Source organism: Macaca fascicularis, chromosome 7 (assembly GCF_037993035.2).
Source record: "Macaca fascicularis isolate 582-1 chromosome 7, T2T-MFA8v1.1".
Taxonomy (NCBI): Eukaryota; Metazoa; Chordata; class Mammalia; order Primates; family Cercopithecidae; genus Macaca; species Macaca fascicularis.
In genome coordinates this window covers 22,917,206-22,936,841 of record NC_088381.1, presented here as the reverse complement: position 1 = coordinate 22,936,841, position 19,636 = coordinate 22,917,206, and the positions used below count along the sequence as shown (strand labels likewise).

At 38.8% G+C, this 19,636-nt stretch overlaps 1 long non-coding RNA gene across 1 annotated transcript in view; it reads right to left on the bottom strand.

Annotated features, from left to right (window-relative positions):
* LOC135971795 (uncharacterized) overlaps positions 1-16,881 on the bottom strand; it is a 213,568-nt gene extending 196,687 nt beyond the window's left edge. The window contains exons 1-2 of the long non-coding RNA XR_010588055.2: positions 16,642-16,881; positions 16,097-16,309 (exon numbers count right to left, since the gene is read on the bottom strand). This is a non-coding gene — a long non-coding RNA (uncharacterized lncRNA). The remainder of the gene's footprint in view (positions 1-16,096; positions 16,310-16,641) is intronic.
* Positions 16,882-19,636: the final 2,755 nt, after the last annotated feature.

Genomic DNA, 19,636 nt, shown 5'->3' with positions numbered 1-19,636 from the left:
TCTCAGCATTTGCTTGTCTGTAAAGGATTTTATTTCTCCTTCACTTATGAAGCTTAGTTTGACTGGATATGAAATTCTGGGTTTAAAATTCTTTTCTTTAAGAATGTTGAATATTAGCTCCCACTCTCTTCTGGCTTGTAGAGTTTCTGCCGAGAGATCTGCTGTTAGTCTGATGGGCTTCCCTTTGTGGGTAACCAAACCTTTCTCTCTGGCTGCCCTTAACATTTTTTCCTTCATTTCAACTTTGGTGAATCTGACAATTATGTGTCTTGGAGTTGCTCTTCTCGAGTAGTATCTTTGTGGAGTTCTCTGTATTTCCTTAATTTGAATGTTGCCCTGCCTTGCTATGTTGGGGAAGTTCTCCTGGATAATATCCTGAAGTGTTTTGCAATTTAGTTCCATTCTCCCCGCCACTTTCAGGTATACCAATCAGACGTAGATATGGTCTTTTCACATAGTCCCATATTTCTTGGAGGCTTTGTTCATTCCTTTTTATTCTTTGTTCTCTAAACTTCTCTTCTCACTTCATTTCATTCATTTGATCTTCAATCACTGATACTCTTTCTTCCAGTTGATCGAATTGGCTACTGAAGCTTGTGCGTATGTCATGTAGTTCTTGTGCCATGGTTTTCAGCTCCATCGGGTCATTTAAGGTCTTCTCTACACTGTTTATTCTAGTTAGCCATTCGTCTAATCTTTTTTCAAGGTTTTTAGCTTCTTTGCCATGGGTTCGAACATCCTCCTTTAGCTCAGGGAAGTTTTTTATTACCGATCATCTGAAACCTTCTTCTCTCAACTCATCAAAGTCATTCTCTGTTCAACTTTGCTCCATTGCTGGCGAGGAGCTGCATTCCTTTAGATGAGAAGAGGTGCCCTGATTTTTAGAATTTTTGGCTTTTCTGCTCTGGTTTCTCCCCATCTTTGTGGTTTTATCTACCTTTGGACTTTGATGATGGTGATGTACAGATAGGGTTTTGGTGTGGATATCCTTTCTGTTTGTTACTTTTCCTTCTAACAGGACCCTCAGCTGCAGGTCTTTGGGAATTTGTTAGAGACCCTGGAGCTTTGCTCCAGACCCTGTTTGCCTGGGTATCACCAGCAGAGGCTGCACAGCCGCAAATATTGCACAATGGCAAATGTTGCTGTCTGATTGTTCCTCTGGAAGCTTCCTCTCAGAGGTGCATCTGGCCGTATGAGGTGCCAGTAGTCCCCTACTGGGAGGTGCTTCCCAGTTAGGCTACTCGGGGGTCATGGACCCACTTGAGGAGGCAGTCTGTCCTTTCTTATATCTCAAACTCTGTGCTGGGAGAACCACTACTCTCTTCAAAGCTGTCAGACAGGGACGTTTAAGTCTGCAGAAGTTTCTGCTGCCTTTTGTTCAGCTATGCCCTGCCCCCAGAGGTGGAGTCTACAGAGGCAGGCAGGCCTCCTTGAGCTGAGGTGGTCTCCACCCAGTTGGAGCTTCCCAGCTGCTTTGTTTACCTACATAAGCTTCAGCAATGGCGGGCACCCCTCCCCTAGTCTTGCTGCCACCTTGCAGTTCATTCTCAGACACCTGTGCTAGCAATGAGCGAGGCTCCGTGAGCGTGGGACCCTCCAAGCCAGGTGGTGTGCCGTTTGCTAAGACAATTGGAAAAGCACAGTATTAGGGTGCGAGTGACCTGATTTTCCAGGTGCCGTCTGTCACTGCTTCCCTTGGCTAGGAAAGGGAATTCCTCGACCCCTTGTGCTTCCCAGGTGAGGCGATGCCTCGCCCTGCTTCGGCTCATGCTCCGTGGGCTGCACCCACTGTCTTGCACCCACTGTCCTACAAGCCCCAGTGAGATGAACCCGGTACCTCAGTTGGAAATGCAGAAATCACCTGTCTTTTGCGTTGCTCATGCTGGGAGCTGTAGACTGGAGTTGTTCCTATTCGGCCTTCATGGAACCTCCTCCTAAATTTCTTATAAATGTTTAAGTGGATTGTTTGTTCCATTTGGTTTTTAAGTTACAAAAGTTATTTATGTGTGTGAGCAATTATATTTAATTGTTTTAGATAAAATCTAATACAAATTTGAGCTTTAATTATTGAATAATGCCATTTTCCAATAATTGTCATGTTACTGTTTGTATTGCATATCAAAATATTATTATTATTTTTTGTTGTTTTTTGAGATGAAGTTTTGCTCTTGTTGCCCAGGCTGGAGTGCAGTGGCGTGATCTTGGTTCACTGCAACCTCTGCCTTCCAATTTCAAGCAATTCTCCTGCCTCAGCCTCCTGAGTAGCTGGGATTACAGGCACCCGCCACCACGCCTGGCTAATTTTTGTATTTTTAGCAGAGATGTGTTTCACCACATTGGCCAGGCTGGTCTCAAACTGGATCCGCCTGCCTGGGCCTCCCAAAGTGCTGGGATTACAGGTGTGAGCCACTGCGCCCAGCTGACATACCAAATTATTTTTAACTTTTTGTTATAAATTTTCTGAAGTAAAAGCATAAAAAGTAAGTAAAATAGTACATGGAAACCCCATGGACCTATCATTCAGATTTTACAAATATCAACATTCTTCCATTTGTGTTTTTTCTGTGCTTTCAACCATTTTGTATCTACAGTTTGAATATCATTAGTAGTATTAGTGGTATTATTTTAATTTTTTGAGGTAAAATTCACCTATAATAAAATACACAAACATGAAATGTACACTTCAAAAAACTGAATAGAACTGAGTAACCCACAATTCACACCTCATAACTTAGGGCCTTCTTGCCTCTCCTTAAAGCGTTGTTGTATTCCATTCCACTTGTATCCCCTTATCCCAAACCAGATAACCAGTATTCTAATATCCTTTTTGCCTTGGATAAGGTTTTCTTCTTCTAAAACTTTACAAAAATGAAATCATTCAGCATGTACTCTTCTTGTCTTTCTTTCACTCTACACATTCTAGCCATTTTATAGGAATTCAGTGATAAATCATTTTAATTTGTTGAGTAATTTTTCATGTATTTATTGGCCATGTATATAACTTAATTTGTGACTTGTCTGTTCATGTCTTCTGCCCATATTTTGAACTGTGGGAATTATGAATCTATTCTGGATACAAGTCCTTTGTCAAATATGTTTTGTAAATACATATTTTTGAGTATTTTTTACACTCTTTATGCCTATTTCTTTAATGTTTGTAATATTAATAAAAATACTCTTGTATGCTGCATTATAGATTTGGATTTTATATTTAGGCCTCTGAGCTATCACAAATTAATTTTTGTGCATGACGTTACTAGGAGCTGAACATTTTTGTTTGCATATGGATATTCATTTGATCCAGCACCATTTATTGACAAGACTGTCATTTTCTTATTGAACTAAATTGACATCTTTATTGAGACTGAATTTGCCATATAAACATGGGTTCATTTGGACACTCCATTCTATTTCATTGATTTGTTTATCTTTGTGATGGTGCTATGTTGTCTTGATTAAATTAACCTAGAGTAATTTTTAGAGTCAAATAGTGCAAGCCTTGCAGGTTTTTTCTTTTTTGTTTTCTCTAAGATTGTTTTGCAAATACTAGGTTCTTTGCATACTCACGTACATTTTAATACAAGCTTATCGATGTCTATAAAAATGGCTGTTGGAATATGATTAAAATTTAATGTTAATTTGGGGAAAATGAATATCTAATACTGTATCTTCCAAAGTATAATTGATGTTTTCAGCACATTTGAGAAGTTTCCAGCTATTATTTCCCCAATTTGTTGTTATTCTGCTCCATTTTCTCTTGCCTTGACTTCTAGAACTCAAATTATGTGTACATTAAACTTCTTGTTATTGTCCCACAGATCTCTGAAGTTCTGTTCAAGTTTCTTCCGTTTTTCATTTATTTGTTCTTTTGATTAGATAATTTCTACTGATAAATCTTCAAGTTTACCAATTCCTTCTTTTGCTATCTGAAATTTGTTTTAAGCCCCTCCAGTGAATTTTTCATTTCAATTACTGTATTTTGGGGGTCTATAATTCCCACTTTGCTCTTTTTTTATAGTTTTTATTTCTGCGCTGAGATTCCCCATCTGTTCATCTATTATACACATATTTCCCTTTAAGAAATTAAACATGTTTGTAAGAGCTGTTTGAAGTATTTGTCTGCTCACTGCAACACCTGGTTTACCTGGAGGTTTGTTTCTGTTCATTGTTTCATGAGTGAGGGTCACATTTTCCTTTATTTTTACATATCTAATGATTTTTATTTGGATCTAGGACATTATGAATGATGTATTTTGTAAAGATTCTGGATTCTGCTGTGTTTATCTGGGGGAATGATTTTTAAAAAATATTCTAGGAGGCAGTTAATTTGATAGTCAAACTCTGTCTCTTACATTGGTATTAGCTGACTCTCTACACAGTAATTTTAGCCTCCACCTGCTGCTTTTATTCTGGCCTCCGAGAATCTTCCCTGTAAATATATAGTTTACTGGTTAGCCAAGAGTCTGGGTAAATTTTGGACACTTGTTTTAGGGATCATCTCCTCAGTCCCTTCACTTTCCAGATTTCCTCCCCAAGCATTCTGACCCCTCTTGACAACCCAAAACTATATTCTCTGAGACCTCAAGCATGTAGAGTTTTGTCTTTCTGCTGTATTTTATATATATTTTTTTAGGCAAATAGCCACAAAATGGTAAGTTTCACTTATTGCAGCTTGTCTTTCAAAAGCAGTCTTCTCTAGTTTCGGCTTGTTTTTGGTCACTGCAGTGCCTTCAAATAGTTGTTTGTTTGCTACTTTTAAATTTTGTTTACATTTAATCATTGTTACTTATGGGAGGGTTGACATGGCCAAGCTAATCCATAGAGGCCAAAACCCTAAAACCTTTACTTTTTAATCTAAAGGCGAGCAATAGAGGATCATAAGGGTCACAGTGTTTAACAAAATGTGTTTAGCAAGTGTTTAACACATTTTACAAAACACGAGTAACACAGGAAAAATCACAGGGACTTGTCTGCCTTTTTGTGTGTGAGTTTTCTTCAACCATGCACAGAAGAAATTTTCTTGGTTATCCTGTGTACTTTTCCTGAGGCATTTTGCTAAAGAATTAGGACAAATCTGATCAGGATATACTTTGTTTGGAAATAAGATTATGGCAACGTATGAAACCCTGCCAAACACCAGTTATTCCCCACCCTCTGTTTCTCAGGCATAGGGAGTTAAAAGAAACAAGGTTATATGAATTCAAGTCTGCTATTATAATTGACAGACATGACCTAGCTCACCATTTTAAGTCCCCCAGCATGTGAAAAACTGACATAGAAAAGATTGAGACCAGCTGTTCTTTTTGCTGAAGACCTAAAAGGAAGAAATAGACAAACTGCTACATTAGAGATTAAGATCATCTATGTAAGAAAACCTTTCTCAATGTTGGAAATGATTATATTCCTCAATGGATAACCAAAGGCACTGTCTGAGAGAGAGTCAGAGAGAAAGAGAGAGAGAGAGAGAGAGAGCATGTGATTTCTCTGAAGGGAGACATCTGTGCTTTAAAATGACAGCATATGCTTTTATCTTTTTTGAGTTTTTAATCAACACTGTCATAAAAACTTGTGCCAAAATTTTAAAAGATATTATTTTGAAATGGGCCTTATTTTCCAAAATGCATAAGGAGCACTCAGCATAATAATGTGACTAGATGACACATCTCAGTTATTTAGAATTTTGGACCCCCAGATTTCCTCAAGAAAAAGGGTAAGTATCAATACTCTCTCAGATCTACTTCCACTACCCAAAGCACAGTATAAATATACAACATAAAATTACAATTTAATAAATACTTGAATGTCAGTATGTTCTAAACATTTTAAAGCCTATATACCAAAAAAGTAAAGATTTGGCATCAAGGTAACTGATTTCAAGACCCAACTATGCCATGGAAAGGCAGGACAATTAAAAGATACGTTTCTGTGCTGTTACTGCTCTGCGCTGCACTGTGGATGGACCTACAGATGCCCATGGTCATGGGATGCTACAATTTCCAGTAGTTCCTAGGATTGAGGAACACCAAATGCTGCTTAGTAAGATATGTAAATATTACCATTTCTTCGCTGGACACTTCCCATAGGCTCTCGGTAGTGTTACTAAATCGCCAGGGTTAAATTATTTATGTACATATGGTCTGAGTTTGACTGGCCATTTTCGACATGTGTTCTAAAGGCTTATCAAGATTTGCTTTTTCGTTAATACAAGTTTATTTTAACTAATTAAAGGGGAAATGGTTAAATGAAAAACAGCTAAAGCCTGCATTTTGCTCTATACTGTATTTGCTAGGGCTGCCATAACAAAATACCACAGATTGAGTGGCTTCACAATAAAAATTTATTTTCTCATAAGTCTGGAGGCTGGAAGTCCAAGGTGAAAGTGCTGGCAGGGTATGATTACTTCTGAGACCTTTAGCTTGCAGATAGCCTCATTCTTGCTGCCTCTTCACATAGTCATCCCTCTGTGTGTGCCCCCAGTGTCTCCCTCAGAACCAGATTTCCTCTTATAAGCACACCAGTCAGATTGGCTTAGGGGCCTGCCCTAATGGCTTTGTTTAAATTTAATCACCTCTTTGAGAGCCCTGTCTCTAAATACAGTCTCATGGGTTAGAGCCCACCAATATGACCTCTTTTAACCTTAGTCTTTAAATGCCTGTGTCTAAATATAGTCATATTCTGGGGTACTGAAGATTAGGACTTGGACACATACATTTGGGAGGCAGGGGGACACAGTTCAGTCCATACTGGACACCAAATATATCATTAGCCATTTTGGCATAGTCGAAAACATAACTACTGCTCTACCAAAGCAAAGGCACACAACTCAATTGACACCATTGAGAAACTACAATAAAATCTATGCTCATCCTTTACTCATCCCCTATTATATATTTGGAAGCTTCTCTGCCCTTTCTTGGCAAAGAGGAAACTTTCAAGCCAAGTTTGTGATGAGTGAATGAAGTCGTAGATCACGTAAATGATGAAAGTCAACAGCTTTTACATATCAAATGGAAAGAAAGGATATAGGAAAATTCAAACAAAACAACATTAAGTAAAATAGTAGTAGAGAAAACTGTTTACATATTATAGTCCTATACATTACCTTATAAGGTTGAGGTGAGGATTAAATGAGTTAATACTTGTAAAACACTTAGAAAATTAGCTGGCAGAAAGAAAGTGTTCCATATACAATAGCTTATTATTCCTTGTATCATCATATAAAAATAATTTAAGATTTTTACCATTTACCTGTCTTTCTCTGTACCACAGTACCTGACCTTTCTCTGTCATTCATCCTCCAGATTTCCTTGTAAAGCCTCCTCTTTGGAATTCAACATCTTTTGGAATTCAACATCTCTGTTGAGGCAGAGGTGTCACAGGTGAGCCTGATGTTCTAAGTCCAGCCTACTTATGAGACTTGAGAATTTCCTTAGAGGTTGCTTTGTGACTGAAATTGAGAGGAATACTTTTCTTCAGCAGAAGCTATTGACCAGTCTGTCAGATACACACCAGATACAAAGGACTTGAATTACACGATTGTTTGGGGAATGCTCCTGCAGCCTGTAGTATCATTAGTTAGGAAGAAGAGGTTCTTATATTAATCAAGTCCCCTAAGGATGTTGACAAGGATAATAATTCTTTCCCAATGTGCTGTTATAACTCTCAATTGTTTCATATTAAAACAAGAGAGTAAAAAGGCTTTGGGAAAGGATACACATTTTTAATAGAAGCTATAATTCTGTGTGAAAGGTTATCTGAATAGGTTGCCCAAGAAATGAAATTATAGCACTTCTTCTATTGATATAGCGATTGAGGGAATGAAGCCAAAGTCCTGTCATCCCTTTCCATAGAGGTTTGTAAGGATACAGTTAACCCTGTGTAATTTCTGTCCGTAAGTCCAAAGGCTTTTGCCTTTCTCTGAAAAGAACAAACTGGTGCTATTAACCTTTGCTTAATCTGACTACACAGCCTTATACAAAATAAAAGGCATTGTAGCCAATGAATCCTTGCAGATATTAATATTTTTAAATGAATGACAAGTTATAAACCTAAAGAGTATGTAGCCTCATGAGTAAACTTACCTGGGTTGGATAGTACAGTTAATACGTTTTACCCAGCATCATCCTAACTCTATGAGATATATATGGTGCTTCAGTTTAGTTAAACATATCAGAAATGTCTAATTGCCTGGGTAATTTTTGGTCCCTTCATACTCTAGAAAATTACCAGAGGCTTAAGTAGGAATAAAGTTCGTTTTAGTTTGATCCCTCCAGAGAGCTGGACTATGCTTCCTTGTTTAACAATAACTTCTTTTGAGTACCTAGCCACTGCTGAATCTCACAGAGAAAATACAACATTTCTAATCAATTTTGAAGTAGATTTAGACCCAGAAGATAACCAATTAATGCTTTTCAACTTTCCAAAAAGCCTGAGTACAAGCAAGTAGCCCCCAAGGCCCCAGATAATGATTGTTATTTCCATCTTCATCCAGGAGAGAAAAAGCTAGAAACGGCCTTCATTTCAATAGCGTGTTGGGCCAGTGGTTTTTATCACCTATGTAAGAGTCACTTGCAATTCATGTGCAGGATCATAACCTCTTATAGCTATAAGGATCCATAGAGAAAATCTAATCCAGTGGTCTCATTTTACAGATGAGCAGACTGAGGCCTATAGAGGTTTAGAGACTTGTTCAAGGTCACATGCTTGTTAATGGCTCAGAAGGGATATTGATCAAATGTACTATTGCTAAAAGATGTGGAAAACAGCTGATTCTGCTTAGGAGCTGTATTAGTTTGTTCTTATACTGCTATAAATATACTGCCAGAGACTGAGTAATTTATAAAGAAAAGAGGTTTAATTGACTCACGGTTCTACATGGCTGGGGAGGCCTCAGGAAACTTAAAATCATAGCGGATTGGGAAGGGGAAGCAAGGCACATCTTCCCATGGTGGCAGGAGAGAGAGAGAGCAAGGAAGCTGCCACTGATAAGACCGCCAGATCACCTGACGTCAGGAGTTCAAGATCAGCCTGGCCAACATGGTGAAACCCCATCTCTACTAAAAATGCAAAAATTGGCTGGGCAGGGTGGTGGGCGCCTGTAACCCCAGCTACTCAGGAAGCTGAGGTGGGAGAATCACTTGAACCCAGGAGGCAGAGGTTGCAGTGAACTGAGATTGCGCCACTGTACTCCAGCCTGAATGACGAGAGAAACTCTGTCTCAAAAAGAAGAAGAAGAAAAAAAAAAAGAAACCCACCAGATCTCATGAGAACTCAAACTCACTATCATAAGAACAACACAGGGGAACCTCTCCCATGATTCAGTCACCTCCCGCCAGGTCCCTCCCTCAACGCATGGGGATTACAGTTTGAGATGAGAATTGTGTGGGGACATAGAGTCAAACCATATCAGCAGCATAAACATTTCCTCTTCATTGTTACTTACACTGTTGTTTGTAGAAAGTATAAAATTTTATTTTAGCCCAGCTCCCACTAGAAATAAACTAAAAATGAAAATGAAAACCCACAGATTTTTGTTTAGAATTTGATGCTGTTTTAAGCAAAACAGTATTTAAAATGACCTTGCTAATAAGTGTGTCATGTTTTCTCCTATGAGCAGTAAGAGTGGGAGTGGGGAGAAAAATGCTTGCTAAGTTCATGGAAAAAAGAGATTGCTGGGCCTGGTGTGTTTTTCCCTCCAAGGCAGAGAAAGTCACTTTCTCATTTTGAAGAGGATTAGTGTTTCCTGGCTTTCTAGACTTGAGGCTGCATTCTCCCTACTCTCTGGCTACAGTAGATTTGGGACACTGGCTGGTGCCCAGAATTCCAGGCCCTTCTTTTTTTTTTATCCCTGTTTAGGTTGGAGAATAGGAAGGATGCAACTAGATAGAGGGAAAAGTTGATTTGACTGTTACAGTTAAATAAATAACCATCATCAGTCATTGCAGTGAAATACTCAGGCAAAATTAAAAAGATGTACATATATATTTATATTGTAAAAACCAGTATCTCTCACACAGAGCAGCATTACAAATTAATTGAGCCCATTTGTTTTTTGGTGTCATGTTAGTAATGAGGATAGCAGGATATTCTACAGATTTAGAGGGTGTTGATGAAGTGGATACCTTGTAGAAAAGCAATGTGCTGTAGAGTAATAGAGGTCTCAGCTTCTCTGTTCCTTCCTTAATTAAACTAGAAATTTCATTTAAGAAGAAAGAGAATCTCAGCATCATGTTTGGTCTCAAGTAAGCATGGAGGTTGGGATGGTAGGTGAGATTTCACCTTCATTGTTGCCATGTCCACTGTCCCTTGTGCATATGCTGCCATCGACCAGCTGGAGGAAATCTTCTCTGCGGGGAGAGGTCAGCAGTTGGCAGAGCATGGGTCAGTGTGGAAAAAGCAGGACATTACTGCAGTTGCTCCATTGCGTTACTTTTTCAACTGTAAATGAGGCTCCTCATTAATGAATCATGCACACAGATTGCCAGGGTCTCAGCATTAATTGGCACTAATGGGAACATCTTATGGTTGAAGGAAGAAGCTGTGGGAGCCATTTTCAGTCCGATTTGATTTGGAAGAAAACTCACGCAATTTACATTTTTCCATGAAACTTTAGGGCAGCCTTTTTCACCACATTTTCACTCCAAACCCCAAATAAGTTGCTGAATATCTGCAGAAAAGTCTATCAAATTCTTTATGAGAGAGAAGGATTACCAACAAGTGCCTCAATGAGATTTGCCTTCTTCTGCCAGGCAGGGCATCTACAGAGAGTGTTTGAATCTCCTTTTGACGGTACTATACATGCTAAGGCCTAATGCAGTGTATATAATTTGTTTTATTCATTTGAGATCATTCAGCAGGGATTCAGTGCAAGTTCGCCTGGAGGATGTTTTATCCAATAAATTTCACTTAAAAATGTGTTCTCCCATGATAATGTACTGTTATTCCCACAAAATAGGTGATGCAAAAGTTTAATCTGAGCTGTCTTGGAATGTTTTGCCCCTTAAGAGGAACCAATATGTAACATCTCTTTTTTAACCCCAGAGTCTCTTGTAATTGGTTTTGTGATATATGTTCGGCATTGGAGAGTCAATGCTAATAGCATTGGTATATTTCAGACCTTTTCAGATCATAGAACAAATGGGTGAATCCCACTTTTCAGAATACCCTAAGCCAATACCCTAGAATGGATTAGCAATAGGCATGCCTGCCTTCAGGTGGATGCATCCACCCAAGGCACCCTGCTTGCAGCTCCCACTTGATCCTTCAGTTGGGTACCCTTGTGCAGTATGTAATCTGGAAAAGATACATAATAGCCTTAGAATCATCCTTCTGAACATTAATACCTCTCTAATCCAACACCGAGTCTGTGGGAGGAATCTGGAAGCAAGATAATCTTATAAAGAAAAATGCAGGGCTCAGAGAAAAAGATATGGAGCAAGCCTATGAGGTAGACACAATGATGATATAATTTTCAGTAGAGGAGAATGTGATAGAAAGTTTGAGATTCCTATCAGTACTACAGTTGATCTACTGTTAGAAGTAAATGTTTTCTTTAGGGTCACATAATTTCTTGCTGGAAAAGAACTTAGGAATCGTTTAATCCTACCTGATGATTTTACTGGTGAGAAGTCATGTGTGTAGCTCAGTGCTACATAGCTAGCTAATGATGGAGCCTGTGCTAGAATCCAGCTCTTAGGGCAAGAAGTGTAATTTACATTCTATCCTGCCGAGCTAAATGCCACAAGCACACACCCATCTCTCAGCTTCAAGAAGTGCCTTTAAGTCTGACATTCTGCTAATAGGTGACTAAATCCATCCCTATCTTTAACCTTCCCAACTGTTAATTGAAAATTAATAGTTCCAATTCTTCTTCTTTCTCTGTCTTTATGTTTGCAAAATAAATAATCATCTTTTAATATAGCCTTTCAAGGATAGTTGATATTCACTGATGACAATGGAAATGGCATTCCGCATCAAGTAAGAAGTTGTGTTAACTGACCTCTCAGTTTCCTAACATCTCAAGATCTAGTTTGACTAGCATGGCAACCTCTATCTCTTTTGCTTATTTAGTTACCCTTCCCTTTTATACTCTTAGGCCTTGCTTGAGGGGCAGTACCAAGACCTATCTGGTATAGTACAAAAGCAAGGTTAAAGGTGTCTTCAGCCCACCAGCCTGCACCCACATTGCCCTCCCCTCTACCATATACATCACATGCACACACACACACAAACACACATTTGTGATTACATATAATGTTGTATTGATCGTTTGGATGTCACAGTACATTGGTGTTAGTCCACTATAGCTCCTTAAATTAAGTCTGGTAGGTCCGATTAGAATTTGATGCTGTTTTAGTAATACTAAGCCTAAAATAACTCTACTGATGGGGGTCTCATGCTTATCTCTGGGAGCATCTTCTACATATGACTGAAGCAGTGATGAAATTCTGAGCAATTGTCAGACCCACAGTCACCAGGAAATGCCAAACCAGTTACTGTATCTAAGAGGTGTTTAAAAGATGGTTGCTGTGTCTCTGCATACTGAAAAGAGAGGAAATGTGTCTGGTTAGCAAAATTCAAAGGAAATGCCTATCATCAAGAAAACAAAAGCTTTCCTCCAACACCATCTGGCATAAGAAAAGTCTGAGTTAATAGTAAAATAGCATCTTGTACATTTTAGCTTTCTTTCTAATGTTTCCTATGTTTCCCCGCTTTTAGATGAGATCAAAATGATAATATTAGCTGCATTCATCTATCCATTCATCCAAATCCTCACTCTCTCTAAAGTATGCCATATGTGAAAGAAAAGTTTAAAAATACGTAAGGCTTCTGTTTTCATCTACTTCCATAAATAAGCACTATAAATTATGGCTAACCACCAAGTAATATTATTGAGCATCTGTTCATGGCATTTAAATGTCTAAAGGGGCTAAGGTTGTTTAGCCAAGAAAGGAGGAAACCAGAGTAGTGTTTGTGACAGTCCATTATCCAAAGGGCAGTAAACAACTGTTTATCATGCCCTCTTAGAAAGAAAGAAGAGAAAAGAAGCTTGCAAGTTTAAGAACTTCTTGAAGTGTCCAATGAAACAATGAAAGAGCTCTTTCTACTTCTCTATATTTACATCTTTAACTATAACCATTTCTATGCTTACATACACATATCCATATAAAATTATAAAATCAGGATGCCCTAAAAGCAATATTTGGGTAGGATAATCAGATAGCTGTCTGAGGATGATGTTACATACATATATATAAAAGCTATCTAGTAACCCATTTTTCTCAATCAATTACTCATAGGGTAACTAGCATGTTATAAGGGCAAGTGCCGTAAAGGAGTATAAAAAGTCCAAAGTGTTTACAGTCTGAACTGAAAGAGTTTACAGTCTGGTTGGGAGACAAATTGAGTGGAGAAAGCAGTGGGCAATACAGTCTTATTCATAGTTATGTCATCTATCGATTGTATAGTGTAGGTGGCAATACTGCAGGTGTTCTGAAGATAGCAGAAACATCATTTGCATGTCTTAGAATAGTCTGAAGGCAGAAAAATATGAATTGATCTTTGAAGGATCATATTTTTATATGTGAGAAGGGGGAGAAGAAACAACAGAAAAGAGGGAAACTGAGAAAAGGTGGTAAAGTACAAATTAATAAGGTATTTTATAGAGTCAGTAAATATGTAGATTTAACCAGATGAGAAGGAATGCATTAAGGGAGAGTGGGGAATAAGTTCTAGCAGGTAGAGTGGGAGAATCCACCATAGTGCTCCCCATAGTATGACTGGGACAACGCCCACACATGACGCTACCTCTCACTTCTAGTCATTCATACTCTTAACTGAACAATCTACACTACCCAACTTATTCCTTACCTTTAATCTCTCAGAACAACAAATATCTAACCAAATGGTCCACATTGGAGGGCACTGGAATCAAAATCAATTTAATTGTTGTATAAGATTGTGCTTTGTATTCTCAAGGTAAAGGCAGAGGACTGCTTTTCAACCTCTTCTTGCCATTATCTGCTACTCCTTTCTATTTTTTCACATTTTTGTTGTTGCTCCTTCATTCATTATTAATTCAGCAGATATGTTAGCTTCTATTTTGTCTCATGCTCTGGGCTAGACACTGAGGGTACAGAGCTGTGTAAGACACTCTTTTTACCTTCAAGATGCTTTTAGTCTAGCAAGCCAAACATGCAACTCCAGTAGAGTCGGATGCATGTTATATGTTGCAGCACCTCACCCAGCTCCTGAGGAGGGTCATCTAAATGAAATGCTAAAAGGAAGAAGGAAGTAAAGGTGGTTAGGGAGAGGAATCTGCTCCAGTCAGGCAGCACAGTGTTGAAACCTAAAATGAGAAAACACAGTGCACATAGAGAACCACAAGAACTACACTGTGGGCTATAGTGTGATAGAGGACAGATATGCGAACAGGAGGTTCCTGCAATCAGAACCCCATTACCATAAGTCTTTGATAATTGTGTTCAGTCATTGACTCACAGGCACGTATTTAATGAGTACTTCTTGTGTGTCAGGAATTATGCTAGAGGCTAGACATAGAGCTCCACACAAGACACAGAGCTACCTCAAAGAAGCTTTCATTCTAGCTATCACTAGCTATCACTCAGAAAATGACAGTTATTGATGATTCTGATGGACGTGAAGGAGCACATGATTCATCCCTAATTCATTCTAGAACAGTCTCTCTGCCTCTGATCTCCATTACTGCTATTCCAGACTCATTTTTAAATTTTAATTTTCTTTTGGAGGTCTGTTAAGTTCTGTTATTCTATTCTACTCTTTATTTTATTCATAATCTTTGTATTGTTTAAACAACCAAAATGAACATATTTCCATTAATGTTCAGAAATACCTTCTTCCAAATAAATTACATAGATGCATGTACTGAGGTTCATTTTATTTTTAAATTTGCTGAGAAATCTTTAAAATTAAGCCTAATATTCAATAATTTTTAATGAAGTATAAAATAAAACATTAGAAATAAATGTTTAAAAAGATAGTGTAGCTATTGTTTGTTATCCTTTCGTCTATTTCCCGCCATCCAAGGCCCAAAATAAAATGTAAAAATACAAAAATAAATGTAAAATTAAGAAAATAACCTTAATAATATAAAAAATGTACAAGAACATAAAGGATTTATCCCAACAATTTAATTCAGCATTTCTTCAAGGAGACAGGAATTTGTCAATAAACAAGTCTTTGCTAACAGTAAGTTCCTGGAGAAGGATGACAAGCTGGCTGAAACAAATAAAACAGTAATAGCACGACTGAGAAAAGGTAAATAGAATTCTGGAGCGAACAGTGGTAAAAATGAATGAGATAGTGAAGAATAAATAATAGAAACGCTGAGAAAGCAATGTTTTGGGATTGAATGCAACAACAAGGAAATTAAATTCAGAGAGAGATAAGAAATGAGAATGAGAACAAGTACAAGTTGTCTTTTCTTTTTCTTGTTCCTCTATCCAAGAGAAATAACTGTCAGCTACAGGTCGTAAAACTTTATAGACTAATGCCCTCTGACCTCTGACCCTGTGATTTATTTCCTCTGAACAGAGGTGTAGTCCTCCCTCCTCCTGAGAAAAATGAGGCAACATGGCTGGGTAGCTTCTTCCATCCATCAGGCAATGAGATGTGTCTCCAGGTCTCAATTTGCCATCAGCAGTCTTGCTCCAGGCCAAGTCAGGACTGGTTTATACACCAACACAAAGATTCAACAGACACATTTTCCTTTAGAGAAAAAAAAAACCCCACCATATATAAGATATATATAAGGCATGTATGTCTTATAAATCCTTTCTGCTGCACCACAGAAAGCAAGCAGTTTCCAATTTAATTAACAGTCTTAAATTGCTGAGAGTCAGCAGAACCAGTTCATAACTGGGCAGTGCTGATTTGTCCCATTTGAAAAAAAAAAAAAAAAGTTTCCTAAATGTAAAGGAAGAGTTCTTTCATTTGCATTGAGCTGTTCTACTTGGCAAATAGAAACATCCATTTGTAAATGAGCACATTTCCACACACAGGCCATCAAAGAACTATTTCCAGAAGAGCAAGTGATAATTAAACAAAGTATACATACCCTCTTTGATGCCACTTGAAGCTGCAGGGAGACTGACTGGAGTCTGGGAGGGAACCAGGGTAAATTGTTCTTTTGTGAAGCCAAGACTGCTGGTAGCCAGAGTTGGCTCCGGCTTTCGGGGGCAAAAGGAGACTGAGTCATCTCCCTTCATCGAGCTGATTTGTTCAAAGGGCACAAGAAGTTCCCAGGGATTTCATGCTTCTTTGAGGCAACCTGCATTTCAGATGGATGGGAAAGGGGGTGGGCGCAGTGAATTTTGTTGCTAGGTCTCCCAATGACTTGCCAACATTTTGCCTGTTTCTTTGTGAACCTGGTAACCACCCCAGCTGGGCTCCCCATTACTCTAAACAGGAAAGGGATGAATATGCCCAGTCTTTTTTAGCTTGCAAATGTGCCCTGGTGAGGGTAAACATGGCTGTGTTTGTTCACCCTGGGGAACAAGTCAGGCATGAAGTCCCTTTTGTTCAGGCTAAGAACGACCTCCCTTCATTCTCAAGTTCAGAGGGGCTGGTGATTTCATCTGGAAATGTGAACATGAATCCTACCTGAGAAGGACAGCGCTTTCTCAAGTCGCCCGGGAGTTGGCAAGGTCTGTCTGAAGACCTTGGGAAACACAGGGATGCAGGTGATGCCTGGGAGAGACCCACTTTGGTCTGTGTACAATTCCATAAAGGGAGTCTTCCAAATATGCAGGACAGCAAGCAGCTGGTCCAGTAGCGCCTCTAGTTTGAAATAGTTTAAAAAAGATCATGAGCTGCAGGAATGAGATATATCTTAGATGCCCTAGGAATAAAAAAAGTATAGCCATGATTAGTATTTCAGTGTATGTTTCCTGAATAATAGATGCAGAGAAAAGAGCAGAGCAATGGGTATTTCTCTTTTCGTCACGATGATAGAGAGTGCATGAGTCTTGTACGTTGCTGTGTGTGTGTAATGTGTACGTGCATCCATGTACACAGAGAGTTATATCTGGTGCCGGGGTGAGTTGATTAAAAAAAAAAAATAAGCTATCACTCCTAACTTCAGTGGATTTTCAGGAAGAGAAACAGAGTATTAGAGTTGTATGACTATAGTAAGGGGCAAATACAAATTTCGTACTGATGAGTACCATGTAAGAGAAACAAAGCGCTCTGGGGGTTTAACACTAGAGGAGATCATATTTCATCACGTGAAATGAGGAAAGCCTTTATGGTAGACGTGGACTGTATGATCAACCCAGATGTGTGGGGAGGATTTCAACATATGGAGAAAGGGGACGGAAAGAGGGCATTCCACTAGTCGGGCAGAGGGAGGACAAACATGTCCATGAGGGAAAGTGCAGAACATGATGGTAGAACAATGTGGTTTAACTGAAGCATCCCATTCTTATAGAAAAATAGTAAAAGATAAGAATGAACAGTCATCTTGGGGCCATATCAGGAAACGTCTTAAATGTTAGGCTGTTTGGTTTTTAACTAAATAGAGAGTAAAGAATCTTTGAAGATTTTTAATATAAAAATGATATAATTGGAAATGCATTTTTCAAAAATTAATAATGGGATATATTAGAAGGAGATTGGAGGCTGAAACCCATGGGACTAACTCTTCTAGTCATCTAATCTAAATGTAAGAAATCTCTTATATTAGGATTGTAGAAGTAGAAATAGTAAAAGAAGAAAAAGTTTGCAGAAACTCTGAAAGTAGAATCTACAGACTTGACCACTCGTCGGATGTTGCCTGGCAAGGGGGAGAAAATAGTCAGAGATGGTGCCTGGATTTTAGGCCCAGGAGACTGGAATAATAATGTTGTCATGGAGAGATAAGAAAGTCTGTAGTCTTGGAAAGTGTTGAGTTTATTTTGGAGTGCATTGAAATGAAGGTACTAGCTAGAAACAATTATAAATGCTCAGCAGGCAGCTAAATTACAGGAAATAGGCCAGGACTAAGATATAGAATTGGGAGTCATTTACTTAGCAAATTGTTAGCAAGTCATTTATTTAGAAAATCCACTATGTGCCAGGCATTGTATGATGTACTGGGATTACAAAGATAAAGAAGATTCATGGCTTCTGATATCTAAGAGCACTTACAGTCTGCTGAGTGATACAGACAGGTGAACCCACCGGTCTCCTGTAGACTGATAATCTGATCATTGTTTGGGGTAAGAGAGAGAAACACAGGGTGTTATGGCATCTAGAGGCGTTTCAGAACGTGTTACTTACACTGTGGGGTCAAGGAATGATCCCAGAGGCAAGTGGCCTCTAAGCGGCAGGAGATTAAGGCAGTGAATTGGGAAGAGCATCCCCATGCAGTGTGAAAGCTCAGCTTAGAGTGACAGCAAGGTGCAAATAGGAAGAAAATACAAGATGAAAAATAGTAAGAGAGAAGGCTGGAAAGTTGAGGCCAATTATTCAGAGCCTTAAGGTTACATTAAGGAATGTAGACTCTATCCAGCGAATCATATGAAGTCGCTGATTGGTGTTATCCTAGTTTAACTTTGTTTTTTTGTTTGTTTGTTTGTTTTGGTTTTTTTGGGTTTTTTTGAGACAGAGTCTTGCTCTGTCTAACTAGGTAAAAATTGCTCTGCAACAATGTGGGAATAGAAAGAAGGAGGAGAAACACAGGGCAGTGAGATTCAGGAGACCTGGTCTTGAATAGTATCAATGTGGACTGAGAAATACGAATTGACTCAAAAGATAGAGTTACAAGTCTTCACTATTTCTTTTGTGGAGTAGGGGTAGTGGGAGAGAAGGGTCAAGAAAAACATCAAGTTTCTTCTTGGCTACAAGATGGTCGGTGTTACCATTCACTAAGTAACAAATACAAAAGTAGCGGGGGATAGTGTTTGTGTGTGTGTGTATGAGTGTGTGTTTAATTTGATTTGTAGGAAGAGACCTCGTCTTGTGATACTAAATTTGAGATTATATTTAAAGGGAGATTTCCAATGGTCAGTTGAATATGTGTTTGATGGACATAAGTGAGGTCAATCTGAGGCTACAAATTTTGAAGGCTTTATCACATAAATGAAAAGTAGAACCTCAGAAGAATACGTACTTACTAGACACATTCCCAGGCAAATACAGGAAAGTGCCAAGATATATCCCTGAAGAATATCAGTATTTAAGGGATAGGATGAGAAGGAAGAGACGACAACAAAGGCTGGGCCACTTTTACCAGAGAGGTAGGGGAAACACCAGAAGAGAGTCTGTGTTCTAGAATACAAGGAAGGAATGTGTCAGCTAGGACAATGGGTTAACTGTAGTAAACATTGCCAAGAGGTCAATGGAGAAGTCTGTATTGAATATAATGGAAAGGAATCATTAGTGTCTTAGGCAAGAGCAGTTGCTGAGGGAAGGGAGGAGAGAGGTCAAGATGTAGCAGGTTGCCACGGTGAAGATTCTGAAAGGTTAGGGAGCTTCAGTGGGACAGCCTATTAGCTATGCCAGAAAGTTGAGTGGTAAGAACATAGATCAGACAGCAAGGGCTGGGAGATGAGCAAGTTGGTGGTAAGAAGCAGGTGGAGGAAAGGTGTGAGGACCACTCGCTCTAGAAATTCTGGAG